The sequence below is a fragment of the Tupaia chinensis genome, unplaced genomic scaffold (genome assembly GCF_000334495.1).
Source record: "Tupaia chinensis unplaced genomic scaffold, TupChi_1.0 Scaffold000010_1, whole genome shotgun sequence".
Taxonomy (NCBI): domain Eukaryota; kingdom Metazoa; phylum Chordata; class Mammalia; order Scandentia; family Tupaiidae; genus Tupaia; species Tupaia belangeri.
Genome location: NW_006159440.1, coordinates 1,108,149 through 1,123,004, shown reverse-complemented (window position 1 = coordinate 1,123,004; position 14,856 = coordinate 1,108,149). Strand labels below are relative to the sequence as shown.

At 41.3% G+C, this 14,856-nt stretch overlaps 1 protein-coding gene across 1 annotated transcript in view; it reads left to right on the top strand.

Annotated features, from left to right (window-relative positions):
• The window catches only part of CNTNAP2 (contactin associated protein 2), a 1,579,711-nt gene that overhangs the window by 1,315,963 nt on the left and 248,892 nt on the right, over window positions 1-14,856 (top strand). The window lies entirely within an intron of this gene.

Below are 14,856 nucleotides of genomic sequence, written 5' to 3'. Positions count from 1 at the left end.
GCGCCCTATACAAAAACCCCCTAAAAAAAAAAAAAAAAAAAAAGAAGGGCTTTGTCAGCTCACGGGTGGCCATTTGGGTCACTCTGTCCAGTCCTCACCCTAGTTATGCAACTCTGCTTGCCTCAAGCATGGCTGGTTTCCTCTGATCCAGAATCAGGACTGGGAAGGCAGATACACAGACTTGAGTGTGAGCTGTCCCACAGGTGCTCTGAAGGGGGCAGGCACAGACAGGTTCCTGAACACTGTGGTTCAAGGGAGGTGAGAGGACACCTGCCCTCCTCACATCACAGGGGAGAAGAATGGATGTTTAATATAAGACTTCTTGTTTTGTGTGGATGTTTTCCAAGGAGACAGGGATCAAGAGTAGACAGAGAAGGGACCAGATGGCAGTGCAGTGGTAAAAATGCCTCATTCTGTGAGGCTGGCCTACATGGGAATGCTCCAGGTTTGAGTCTGGTGGTTTGAAAAGGAATGCCAGTATTGGCTGATGTTTAGAGGGGGCTCACTGCATCTGAGAAGCATAGTTTTCTCCCTATGAGACCCTGTTTATACTCAGAGTCTAAGTTCAGCTTCAAGAATTTATAATCCATAGACTTCCAGGTGAGGTGAATACAAGGGGGCTTCAAAAGGTTTAGGGAAAAATGGGGGGCAAGTATGAGTTTATTTGGTACCGGAAAACACTTGAAATCCACACGTAGTTTGTCCTAAGACTCACTTTCCATGAACGGTTAAGGCGCAGAGTTGAGGACTGCTAATACCTTGACATCCCATGGACCTGCCAACAACCACACAGGGTTGAAATGCCTTTCTGAGATTCCCCGAATGGCAGATATGAGATGGACATTATTATTTAACATCTCCAGTGGGTTCAAAGGTGACTTCTCAGAGGTGGGGGATTGCAGATTCCTGTATTTGAGATAAAGATCTTCAGTAGGCCTAAGGAGCAGTGCTTCCGTGAGGAACACAGCTGTGACCAAGGCTGCCTGCTGTCGCAGATCACATTTTTCAGCTAGACACCTCCCTGCCGGGAGTTCCGGGCCAGGGGGCCCAGTGCTCCCTGCAGCCCATTTTCCCCGCGTGCTGGGGAATCATTCTGCGGGCCACTTGTTTTCTCCACACTGGTCAGCTCCAGACAGCACCAGAAAAAGTGCCGCCAAAGTCCGAGTTTATGGGACTGTCTACCTTTTATTCTCTATAGCTTATTAGGCTTCTGGTCTCCTGACAGGAAGTCACATTTTTTTCCTCTACCTATGTCTCAAAGGAATTCTGTCACAGTTCATGCCTACATATTGCTTTCCAGAATAACAGTTTTGTTAATTAACTACATCATGCTCTTGTGTCGAGACTGTAAGATTCTTGACTCAGAGAACAATGAGTCGGTGTACAGTAAGTTAATGAGATGCCATCAACATCTTATGTGCAAGAAGAACATACAGGATAAATTAGGGTGATTTTACTCATTAGCATGCTTTAAAGGTAAACGTTTAATTCTGTTTTGTACTTACTTATAATTTATATTTATTTATTCATTCAGTGAGTATCATTGAGTATTTACCATGTCCCAGGGACCGTGCTAGGTTCGGAGCGAACACAATCAAATCAAGCATGGGTTTTCGTGTGTGCGTGTGTTGGGTTTTCTTTTTTTTTGTTTTTGACAGCAGGCAAGTAAATCAATAGTCATGATAATAATAAAAACAGCTCAACTTTAATCAGACTCCTTTTGTCTCAGGCCTCATTCCAGCCATTGTACGTAAAGCATCTCACTCCCCTAACCACTCTTGGGTGTGGCGCTACCACTCCTGTCTCCATTTTACAAATGAGGCAACTGAGGCGCAGGGTGAGTAAGTTGCCTGGCCAAGGTCACGCAGCTGGGAGGTGGCGGAGCCCATGTGTGACCCCAGACATCTTTTGTCTCTCCCAGCATTGTTACTTTCACATTGAAGTCTCCCAGAACAGACAGCAGGAGAGTGGCTGAGACTGCCAAGGGGGAATATTTAGACCTGATCAGAGTGACAAGGAGCTTCCCTGGGAATGTAATGCTTTAATTAAATTTTGACGGATGAGCAGTCATCAGTAAGGTGAAGAAGTGGGGGGAAGAACAGGAGTCAGAAAGGGAAGGACTTTACAGCATAATGCTACAGGAGTGGAGGTGTTTGGAACTGAACTCAAGGACTTGGGAGGCCATGGTGCAGTGTGGTGGGACCCTGGTGCTCCAGAGAGGGGCAGCGCTAACCTGGGAGGCAGGCAGTTCGAGCCTCAGTGTACTCTGCAGGGACAGAGTTGGCTCGGCTCAGCCCTACAGCTATGGTGAGCAGACATACAGTAATCCCGGAGGAGACTGGAAGTCACACAAGAAGCAGTATGGGCTGTGTTAAGGTAGCAGCAGCAAGAATGGAAAGGGCAACAAGAGCAACTTAATGCTATAGCTATAAGGAATATTTAAGAAAGAGATCCTACAGATATTTTGCAAAATAAATGAGAGGTTAATGTGGAAAGGAATGTTCTAGAATGAAGCTAATGTTTCTGGTTTTGTGATGGGGCACCTTTCTGGAGAGAAGATGGTATTTGAAAGCAAAATGCAAACTACATTCTGAAAATTCTGAATTTGAGCATCTGCAGACTATAGGAATTTCCATCCAAGTAGACATATCTATAGGCTGCTGGATATACCAGTCAGGAGCTCATCAGAGAGGTCTTGGTTAGAGATACAATATGGGAGGGGGTCAGCAGGTGGCATGGTGGTTAAAGTGATAGACTACCATATGGCCAACTGTGGTTTAAGTCCTGGACCTGGAGGCTTGAAACTCACACCAGATACATGTGCCCATGTGCCCAAAATCCCAGGAGGAGAATGGAGAAGAAGGGATTGTGGTGTGACCGTCCCCCTGAACAGTGATTTCTCTCTTTCTGTTTCTCTCTGTCTCTCCAGCCAGCAAATATGCCCTATGGCAAAATCTAAAAATAATGATAATAACAATAATAATACAGTATGGAACTCACCACCACTTAGAGAATTATCAGGAAATTGGTGTTTAGAGTCCTCAGCAATGATATTGCTAAAATGAATATGTAGAGAAACAAGATGACCATGAAAGAAAGCCATGTGCAAAGGATAGAGGAGAGATAGAGGGACAGAAGGAGGAAAAATAGTTTGTAGAAGTCCGACAGAGAAGTTGGAAGGCAGTGGCATCCTAGGGACCAAACAAAAATAGAATTTCAAGAAGGAAAAAAGAGCATTTGGTACTGCTGTGAGGTCACTGAAGTATGGACATAAAGTGACCATCGAGTCTCATATATACAGGTCATTGTCACAAAGTGAGGTTATCACTGGCATGAGTGGAAGTGGATTTGGAGACTAGCGGGGCTGGTTTTGTGTATTGTTCTTTTGCTTTAATATGATAGAGACGTGAGCATGTATATATGTCAAGGGAAAAAAAATCGGTAGAGCAGGAGAGGTTGGAAATACAGGACAGAAGGGAGGGACCGAAGAAGCGTGATCCTTAAAGAGGTGGAACGGGTAACCCCAGGACCACAGCCTCTACTTGGGCTGAAGGGAGCCAGCCAAAAAAGGAGGAGTCACAGACCAGAAAGTCTTTCTTTGAATCAAATTATTTTGTTGTTGCTTTTGTCATTCTTTTTGTTTGTTTGTTCATTGGTTAGTATTTTTGAGATGACCAAGACTTATTGCTAAAATAATAACAATGGACCAGCTATCAAAGAAGTTAGGCCCTATTGGGCTGTCCCCATATGGTTAAGAGAGCAGGATCCCACGTACCTAACCTCTGTTCCAATTCTGGCTCTGGTGGCTTGAAAAACACACCAAGCACACATTCATGTGTGCCCTGTATCCCAATGGAGGAAAAGGGTTTGCAGTGTGTCCACACCCTCTGGGGGTGCTTTTGCCATCTCTCTGTCTCCTATCTTTCTCATATACCCTTTACATAGAATTTAAAAGGCAAAAAGAAAAGTTGGGCTCCAGATCTGTCTCCATCACTAACACCCATGGATGTGTCCCGATGATGTTTTCAGTCACCCTCAAAGGCATACCATGACTTCCCCAGATCCCTTTCTGATCAAGTGGTCCTCATAACCAGGGTCCCAACTCGGGCATCCACGAACTGACACCTGCCTGAGAGAGGTGCTGAGGAGACTCCAAGGTGAGCAGAGAGAACCCAGCAGATGCATCCAGGACAGTATGGAGACATGACTGTGCTAAAACCTTTACAGGTCACCTTCTTTCAGTTTTGCAGCAACTTGTATCCACGCCTTACAGATAAGGAACCTGAGGCTTACAGGTGGCTCCAGACATGGTCCATTTAATCATTAAGATAAAATAAGAAAATTACAACAGCGGCATAAGATACTTTAAACCTTCAGAGGAAAGGTACAGAACATCTCCAGGGAATGAAGGGAAGGTCAAATGGTACCTGAGTTGTGTCATAAAGAACAGGCAAAGAAGCCTGCCGGTTGAAAGAGTAAAGAAAAAGAATTGTAGGCAGAGAGGACCATGCACACCAAAGCATAGGAATGGGGAACGTGAGGGATGTCCAGAAAACTTTGAGTATTTGGGATTATTAGAGGATAAAGTATCTCACGAGCTGCGGAGATGTTTAGCCAAATTCAGACTCATTCTAAATACATTCTAAATATTTGAGCAATATTATTGCATATCTACTATGTATATGTCAAAAATGAACATAAGAATAAGACATGGCCCCACCCCAAAAGCCCTCTCAACTTATCAGGAGAGACTAGCGATCGCTATTGTTAGAAAACAATATTTTGAATAGAAAGAAATGAAATTAGAGGTACAAGTATTATGTCTCTGATTACCCAGATGAGATAGTGATTATTTCTGATTGGAGAACAAGGTTTCCTAGAGACTATATTACTTTAACAGAGTCTCAGAATAAATGAGAGCGTATTTCAGACTCAACATGCCAAAGGAGACTAGAGTTATAGACGGTATGAGCGCCTCAGTAAGGTGTCAGGTGTGGCTCCCATAGCCGATGCTGTGAGGGTTGTAGCATACTGCCGTCATAGCTACAGGGCCACAACAAAGCCTCCCCCGTGGTAGCTGCTGCATAAGCACCTGCTGAATAAATCAAAAGAATTCACAAGATGTCGGATCAGAGAACCATGGAAAATCCAGGACAGAGAAGGTTGCCACTACTGAAGGACTCGTGATCGAAATGAAGAAAGGAATGCATGGAAATGTGAAGGAAGACCATGACTGGTGACATTCTGGAATTCGGGATTTCCCAGAAAAGCAATCTGGCTGATAAAAAGAACAAAGATGCCAAGTCTGGTCATTCCGTGGATTCTCGGTTGTTTAAAAAGGCCAGAGAGGAAGGGCACTGAGAAACTATCCACATCACTGTTGAGGCTCCTGGTCGTAATGGGAGGGATTGGACCTGTGAGACCAGCGTCATAATCCTGGGTTCAAATGACGACAGCAGTCAGAATGGGAAAAGGCATGTCGCAGGAGACACATTGTGGAGTAAAGGCTCTGGTTGCGTAGAATGGAAGAAACCCTGAACGTGAAAGGTGCCCTCTTGGCCCAAGATATGAGACCTTAGAAAAAGTCATTGCATTGTGATGGTGATTCATTAGGAACCTCTTAGATCAGACTGTGATCCGAGCAAGGAAATACTTGGAAGTGTGTAATGATAGATAGTGACCATAGGCTCTGTATTTTGATTAGCAATCTAAAAGATACTAAAGATAAAATTCGTGAAGGGGATCTTGCAGAGAAATATTTGAAGGAAATACTGAGTAGGAAACATCCAGGAAAAGCAACCAGAAACTATCGTAATGCCTTCGCATACACATCCACGCTGGCCGAGTTTGAGCTTTGTCGGATACCAGGATGACTCAGAGAAAATATTTGCATTTAGCAGGCATATCTGTACAAAAATGTGGAGCCAGCAGTCTAATGTCTACTAATCTTAGGAAAAGGTATTAAGGAAAAACTTTCATTTCCAAGATGCAGTCTTCTGCAATACACACACTCCAGAATGTCAAAAAAGAAAATATTCTGCAGTATATAGAAACTGATGAATCAGAAGAAGTAAACTAACAGCAATTTATCTTCTACTTTCTTGGAATTGGAACAACTTTTTATATTAAAAGAGCTTCACTTGTGTAGAAATGAGGACTAATTCCATTTAACTGGGCTGTTGTGTCATTGGGGTTTTATTCAATTTTTTTAATATTACGAGGATTTATTTCAGGTGTTAGCACCTGAAATTTTCCTTTTAAGGATCTAAGACAACTTAGGTTATCAACATGGAAGTAGGAAGGATTTTACTTTGGGAATCTAACTATAGTTTCAAGTTGTATTCAGAATTTGGGACCTGAATTTGGGACCTGAAGACTAATTTTCACTTAGCTATTATCACATATAAGAAATAAATTACCCTCGAAAGACCTGAATGTTTAATGGCAAACCTTGCAATTAAAAAAAAAAAAAGTTAATTTCTTAATTTAATGTTTCCAATTTGAACTGTGAACAAAAAAAGTTTGGAAATGCAAATTAAAGATGAAATGCATATTATATTAAAGCTAAATGTGTATTATATTAATATATTAGCTATTTATTGTATTAAATACTGAAGGATATGTGATTAATTGGTAAATAAAAATGGATTCAATTTATCCAGTTTTTTTTTTTTTTTTTTTTTTTTTGCCACTTTCACTAAGAGCACAGTTATTTGAATACATGGCATAGGTATCCCAGGGTTATAAGGGTAGACTTTAGAACAGGATGTCCTCTGGGTACAGAACTCTCCCAAGCTACCTTGCGGTTAGTGGTCTACTTTTTTGAACTATAAATTTCTAGAACAGGTTAGAATTTCCTCCTAAGCTGGCCAGACAGTCACCTCTCTCTACAGATTTTATGTTCCTGCCTTTCTCTTCCCCACACTCCAGAGGCAAACGTACAAGAGGCAAACATACAAGATAACTGCCTCAACTCTTCTGTTATCTGGGCAAACATACAAGACAACTGCCTCAACTCTTCTGTTATCTCGTGAGGCTCATGGGTGCTACTTAACTTTTGGACTCAGCATTTCCATTTTCTTCCCTCGTGGAGATACTGAACTTGCTTTGCTTGCACTTCCTGGAACAGACATAGCCTTCCTTTTGAAGGTTTAACTACCTTCTTGGTAACAGTTCCTTTGCCTTTGGCTCAGATCTGGACTCTGAGTTCTCAAGGGCAGGATTCATCTAGTCACAGCCTGAAATAGCTTGTCCCTCCCAGAGACTCAAATTCTGCTCTGGAGACCATATGGAGTCCAGGACATGGATTCGCAAATCTGCAGGCCTGGTATCTCCTCAATTTCTCTCTTAAACATGGGTCTAATAAAAGGCATTTCAGGGGGCAGGAGAGTGGTGCAGTAACACATGATGTTCTGAAAGGCTGACCCACAAGAGGAATTTTAGCTTTGCATTCAGAGACCTCCGTGAGTACTCCAGACAGTGCATGCCATGACCCAGGGTTGGTTGAGGCTGGGGTGGATCATAGCACTGGGACTCTGATGGGGTTCTCTCTCTCTCTCTCTCTCTTGCTTGCATGTATACACACACGCTTATGAACAAAATGAATAAGTAAACTTTTTAAAAGGCATTTTAGGACAAAAAAAAGTAAATAAACATCAAGTGGCAAGATTTCCTCAAAGACATTGCATTGCAGTATATACTGATTTCTTTTATATGATATTCAAGATGAAGTCAAAGAAATCTACACAGAATTGTGACTACCATGGGAATAAAGAGCATTGACTGAGAGAGACCAGCAGGTGGCGTGGTGGTTAAGGTGTTGGACGCTCCCACATGGCAGACCATGGTTTGAATCCTGGACCTGGTGGCTTGCTTTCTCACTTTCCCTCTCTCTTTCTCTTTGTGTGTAAAATTAAATAAATAATTCTCTTAAAAAAAAGAAAAGAAAGAAAAAAAAAAAAACAGCTTTTCGGGAACCAGCAGTTAGCGTAATGGCTATGTTGCTGGATTCCCATGTAGTCAACCACGGTTCGCGTCCCGGACCCGGTGGCTTAAAACTCACGCCGGATTCGTGTGCATGCGTGCCCAAGATCCCAAGAGGGGAATGGAGGAGAAGGGATTGCAGCGTGACCATCCCTCCTGGGGGGTGATTTCTCGCTTTCTGTTTCTATGTCTCTGTCTGGCAAGCGCACGTGACCTATAGAGACTTCTCCAAAAAAAAAAAAAAGAGTATTGACTGAGAGAGGGTACAAAGGAACTTTATGGGGTGGTAGAAATATTTTTTATCTTTATCCAAGGAATGATTACATATGTAAAATTGCATCCAGCTGGTCACTTAAGATTTGCACATTATATCACATGTAAATTATGCTTCAATGAAAAAATTGAAAAGGAGAAAACTTGCTGGGGCGGGGAGGAAACTCAAAAAAAGTTAAAACAAATTTTTTGAGAGATCTTTGCTACTGAGCACATGTGCTCACCAGAGAGACAGACAGAAAGCAAGAAATCACCTCCCAGGGCTGATGGCCACACCACAATTCCTTTTCCTCCATTCCCCTCTCCAGATTTTGGGCTCACACACACACAAGCCCAGCATGAGTTTCAAACCACCAGGTCCAAGCCTCAAGCTGTGGTCGGCCATGTGGGAGCAACGTACCCATTACGTCATCTGCTGGTCTCTAATAAAACAATTGTTAAACAAGAGCAATAAAGTAAAGGATTCTAAGGTGATAGAACCAAATCCAGTGTGTAAATCTCTCCAAACCCTCATTACATCCCCTTACAAGACAAGAAAGTTGAGCCAGTTTACATTTCAGGTCCTTTCCAACAGTAAAGCCTTCATAAACTGGACAGGACCAGCTGCATCAAGTGTCATTTCCACCATGCCGTGCTGAGTGGACTCGTGATTAAGCAGCATCTTAACTTCTCACTCCATGGCTCTCACTTCTAGAGATGAGGGAGGAGGGCTGTACCACAACAAACCACACCTGCCTCTTATAACCCCAGTCTGCACACATGCCTTATGGTAAATGTAACCAGGGACCTAAAACTATTGACATCTCATTGTAAATGCTAATGACGGATTCAGCAGCATAGCCCTCTCCTCTCCTTCCAATCCTAATGTCACTATCATCTTCATTATCTAGATTAGAAACTTCAAAATCATATTTACCGTTTCACTGACCTCCCCAAACTAGATAGACTCCTTTTTTAAAGAATTATTGTATTTTATTTATTTATGTATTTGTTTGTTTGTTTATTTAAATTTAACCAAGAGGGACAGAGTGACGGGGTGGGAGGGAAAGTGAGAAAGCAAACTGCCAGGTCCAGGACTCAAACCACGGTCACCCATGTGGGAGTCTAGCACCCTTAACCACCACACCACCTGCCAGGCCCTAGATAGACTCTTTATCTTGGGAGAAAGTTGTATTTTCAATATGGACACGTGCTGTTCTTTCTGTAAGTCATTATACCGGAATGATCCCAAAGAAAGCATCTATTCCAACTTGTCACCAAAAAGGTGGGTGGTAGAGAGATGCAAAGATAATGAAATCTTCTCAGCCAGGCTTCTCTCAATATCCAGAATGGCTGTGCCAGTTGAAAACCCCAGATTCTTAATTCAGGCAGGCTCCTAATTTGTCTCTATCACTCCAGTCCCTCCCTCCTGAAGTCTATTCTCGCCAGTGAGGCCAGATATCTACAGATCTGATCCTGTTAGTCCTTTCTTTATAGACCATCATGGTTTCTTCATTTTTGGCATTATTTCCATTCCATTCAAATTTTGCTCCTAACCCATAAGCTTAGTGACTGAGCTCACACCAGCTCCAACTACTGATATCCCTGGGCATCACCCAGACTTTGTGAAGATTCATTGTCTTTGGCTGCTTTGGAATGTCTCCCCTTCAAAAAATCCTGCCCACAGAAGACATTTCTTCTGATTCATGATATAAAATATAAGATATAAAGCTAACCCTATGATCTAGTGGTTAAGGGAGCTGGAACCCATGTGGCTGACCACGCAGTTCAAATCCTGGCCCCAGCAGATTGAAAATCACACCGTGTGCATGTGTGTGCATTCTCAAAATCCTGACAGGATACAGGAAATGGAGGAGAAGGGAATGCAGCATGATCATGCCAATTGTGGAGTGCTTCCTCTTTCTTCTTCTTTCTCTGTGTTTCTGATCTCTCTGGTAAGTGAACACACCCCCCAAAAATTATATGTGTGTGTGTGTGTGTGTGTATTTATTATATATAACTATATTTATTATATATTATAATAGATTATATAATTATACTTTTATATATGACAGAAGTCTTCCTTTTCCTAAAAATATCAAAAATTTTATGAAACAATTCAGTGAGTTGTCTGAAAAATACTAGGCACTCCTATTAATGTTCATCTTCATAAAGTGCTGAATAGAGTGGAAGTTGTACATCATTACCACAGAGAGATGTTGAAGTTTCATAAAGATATTTATTTTTTAAAGGTTTTTTTGTTTTTTTAAAGAAGTATTTTATTTAACTTTATTTTTTTATTTTAATTTGAGCAGAGAGGGACAGCATGAGAGAGAGAAGGAAAGTGAGAAAGCAAACCACCAGGTCTGAGACTCAAACCGCAGTCAGCCATGTGGGAGTCCAGCGTCCTGAACCACCACACCACATCCCCGGCCCCAAGGTATTTCTTCTTATAGAAGTTTCTCTCTCTCTCTCTCTCTCTCTCTCTCTCTCTCGTCATTCTAATGTTTTCTGTGTTGTTTATGATATGTGGTAGGGTACAAGATTCTTTCCCTTTAAAAAGATTGCATTTTGAGTGTCCAAATGACCAGTGGTTAGAATGCACCTGCGCATAGCAAGAGGAGAAGAAATCAAAGACACTTGAATTCACACATTCCACGGCAGAGATGGGAACGACCCTGTGCTAGTAGGCTTTGTAATAAGCACATGGTCTAGTAGGAAAAGTCAGAATATATGTGTGACGTTGAAGTTATAATAAGGTTAGAGACCGTCCATCTGCCATTTTAGGAGCTAGCAGTGTCTCTGCAGGCTTGATAGTGTCTTAAAAACAAATGCTTCAAGGAAAGAGTTGGTGCCATTGTCAGTTGGCACGCTGCTAATGCTGGAGAATCGATTTGACTAAGGATGACACTTGGGACCAATTAATTAAAAGCTGCTTTAAAAAAAAGAAGAGGATACAAGAAGCAGGGAGCAGAGCTTCATTTAAATATGGTGAGAGACTGGGGTAGATGACTTGAAATAGCCAAGAACCAAGGAGTATCTCACAGGGCCCCAGACAACTTTAAGTACAGTGCTAGGTTTCACAAGCCAGCAAACACCTGAAGTCAAGCATGTCAGAAAACAGTGGCTAACTGAATGTCAACGGGAAAGTGTGGAAAAAATAATTCTGTAAATGATAATCAGGGAATTGTCTCTTTAGAGACACATTTTGTTGAAATTACAAGATCATTTTTAATAGCAATCAAGATAGGAACTTTGAAGAGGAAAGAAAAGCATAACTGCTTACACGAAATCTTTTTTATGCTGGGTATTATTGTTTTTTATACATTCCATCACTATATATCATTACAGCCTGAAAAATTAATTTTCCCTCCCTGAATACACTGTATATTAGCCCACTTAAAGATATTATCATACACGCTATCATCAACAGATAATTTTCCATTTTTGTGTCCCTTAAATAAGTTCTGCTTCTTTCTTTTTCCCCTTGATGAAATCTAATATAGGACTAGAGTCAAGGCTGAAATCTATCCTGAAAATCTTTAGGAAAAGAAGGCTTGTTTCTATTATTTCTATCATTTTTGTTTCAGCTGCCCCCCACCAAGTTTAGATATTTGCATTTTAACAAGGGCATTCTGTTCTAGAATTTTCTGAGTTGGTCATTCAGAACCTAAAGCCAAAACCTAACACACAATATGGTATGACACTCGTATTCCATTGCTAACCTTAAAAAACATTGTTGTTATTGTTTGTAATTTTTTTTTTAACTGCTTCATCTCACACAAGCCAGCTTGGCCTGGGTCCTGGGTTTTAGAGGCTGTGAGATATAAAATAGGAATGTTGAAAACAAAGGGAATTACTCTCCACATTCTGAATGTCAAGCTTGTCCGTGACACACTTCTCTGTAGGGGTAGTTACTGTTTACCTTTATGATAGTCAACACAAAGTCCTGCCTCTCCTTCGGTTGGAACCTCGTGGGTCGATGAAGGGGGCAGCTCAGATGTTCACCGGAGCATGTTCCCATCTGAAGGATGCCCACATGGCTGGCAGCCACTGCTCTGTTAATGAAAGAACACTTCTCTGAATTAGAGAAGCCAGCTAATTCATTCAAAGGTAACGTTACAACCTATAGCAGTTTTAAATATCACAATGCTCTGAGTTTGGGAAATAGAATAAAGCCATTATGCCACAATTCATCCCCTCAAAATGATCTGATAAGGAAGATCCTCTGGCCTGATGAGGATCTCTCCAGTTGGCTTCTTTCTTTTCATCTTATGAATAAATGACAGAATGTGGCCAGCTGGTGCCATGGTGCTTAAGGCGGCTGGAAAACCATGTGACTGACTGTGGCGTTCATGTCCTAGACTCCAACACGAAAGGCCGGAAAAACATGCCAGGCTTGTGTGTGGGCCTGCCCAAAATCCCAAGAGCAGAAGGGAGGAGAAGGGATTGTGGTGTGGCCATCCTCCTTGGAGAGTAGAGTAATTTCTCTCTCTCTCTCTCTCTCTCTCTCTCTCTCTCTCTCTCTCTCTCTCGCGTGAGTGCATGAAAACTAAAAAAAAAAAAAATGTGATAAGGTCTTAAGAGAGTTAGCATAAGACATTCTTATTTAGGAAAAAGATAAGCTGATAGAACACCTGAGTAGCTGTGGCAGTAGACAGTTTCAGTAGCTCTGTGACAGTCTAGTATGCATGCTGTACTGTGGCCCATGAAGACCTCCACATGGTCATTTGGAGATCTAGGCCCCTGTGTCTGTGGTTCCACCATCTGCTGGCGACTAGAGTGCCTAAATCCAGTTGTCAGACCAAGTAAGAGAGGCTGGAGAAGCACCCCTTCTTGACCACGCTGGCTCTGAAGTGACACATACTCCTTCCCTCTCATTCTGTTAGCGAGTCCTAGTCACATGGCTTCACTGAGATGTTCCGGGACTGGAGAATCAGCTCCTGGCTGGACAAGAGCCCTGCCAGGGTAACTATGAAAAGGGGAAATAAACTTTTCATGAACAGTCTGTAGTCTCTGCCACCAGTACTATGGCAACAGAAGGAAGGAAGCTTTAACTTGTCCAAAGAAATCGAGGTAGGTTTCCAGAAGTTGTGGCATGTGATTTGCATTGAAAGATGCCAGGCAAAGTTGACATAAAGATGTTTTTCCAGCAAGAAAACAGTTTAAGCAAATGCAAATAGAGGAGGAAGATCATGAAGCATGTAAGAAAGCAATTGAAAAACAATATAGCTAGTGGTTGAAGACAGTTCATTAAAAAAAAAAAGGACTCACCTACAGACCTGTGTTAAGAGCTTGGCAAAGGCAGGCCAGCCCCATGGTGCAGTGGTTAAGCCCTGTGCATCGAGAGCTGGGTCCCACATGGCCAATGGCAGTTCAGTCCTAGCCCCAGTGTCCTGAAAATTACCCCAGGCACATGTGTATATGAAGGGAAGACATGCAGAAAAGGGATTGTAGCCATGCTCAATTGAAGTGAGTTGTTTGTTATTCTACCCCCACCCCTCTCTCTCTGGCAAGTGCACGTACCCTCTAGCAAAAAAAAAAAGAAAAAAAAAAGTTTAACAAAGGAAGCTGGCTGGACATAAGGGCCTCTTAGGAAAGTATTCATTTTACTTGCCTTGCGGATGGTGGTGAAATAATCAAATTTGGTTTTCTGCATCTCTGAATCTGATTCCACTGATGAGAACTGATGGGAATGCCAGATGACTTCTCATGAGGAGTGGTTGATAGTTAGTATTCTACAAGGTCTCTCTGAGTAAGTGCAACCAAGCCAATGAATAATAGAAGCAGTGTATCTCTGTCAAGTGTAATTATAACTCCGAATTATGCTCCTCTTGCATTCTGACTCCTGTATACATTAGTTTAAACATCGGAACAGGCTGGCACTTCGGGCCTGGGAGATTGTACTTTGAAAAATAGTATGCCCTTATTTTTGGTTATTTTTAATAGGAAAAAAATTCATATCTTGTAATTATTTCATGTTAAATTTGACCACTCTCTTTTTTTAATACTCGCAAATTTCTAAAAACAGAAAAGAAGTAGGGAAGAGTATTTCAGTCTGGTTTTAAATTCCTTCTAATTTTTCACATTTAAATGAAATCTTATTCTCTGCATCTTGTTTAACTGATCCTTCTGATTAAACACTTGTAAAAATAAAGAACAAAGTTTCTTTAAAAGTCATCAATCTTTACAAAACAAAGTAGAAATTATCAGGTGGTAACTTTAAAATTATACAAATAGTTCGCTTGTTGTTGAATGATTTTCAATTATAGAGAAGCAAAAAAGATCAAATGAAAACAAAGAACAGCTATAACCCTATTTATTTAAATTACCAATTCAGTGTCTACATTTCCAAACATTTTGCTATGCATTTATATAATTTTTTTACAAAAGTGAGATCTATGACACCTACTGTTCTGTAACTTGTTTTTTGTAATGTAACAATATTTTAAAAACACATTTGCACATCATTTTTTTCTAAAACTTTGTAACAGTCTATTTTTTTTCAACCAAGGGCAAGATTTTATCAGTGTCCAATAAAGCACATACAGTTTGAAACATTATAAGTTTATATTTAGAAAACAAAGTCGATAAAAGTTATTATTTTTGTAATACAGCCTA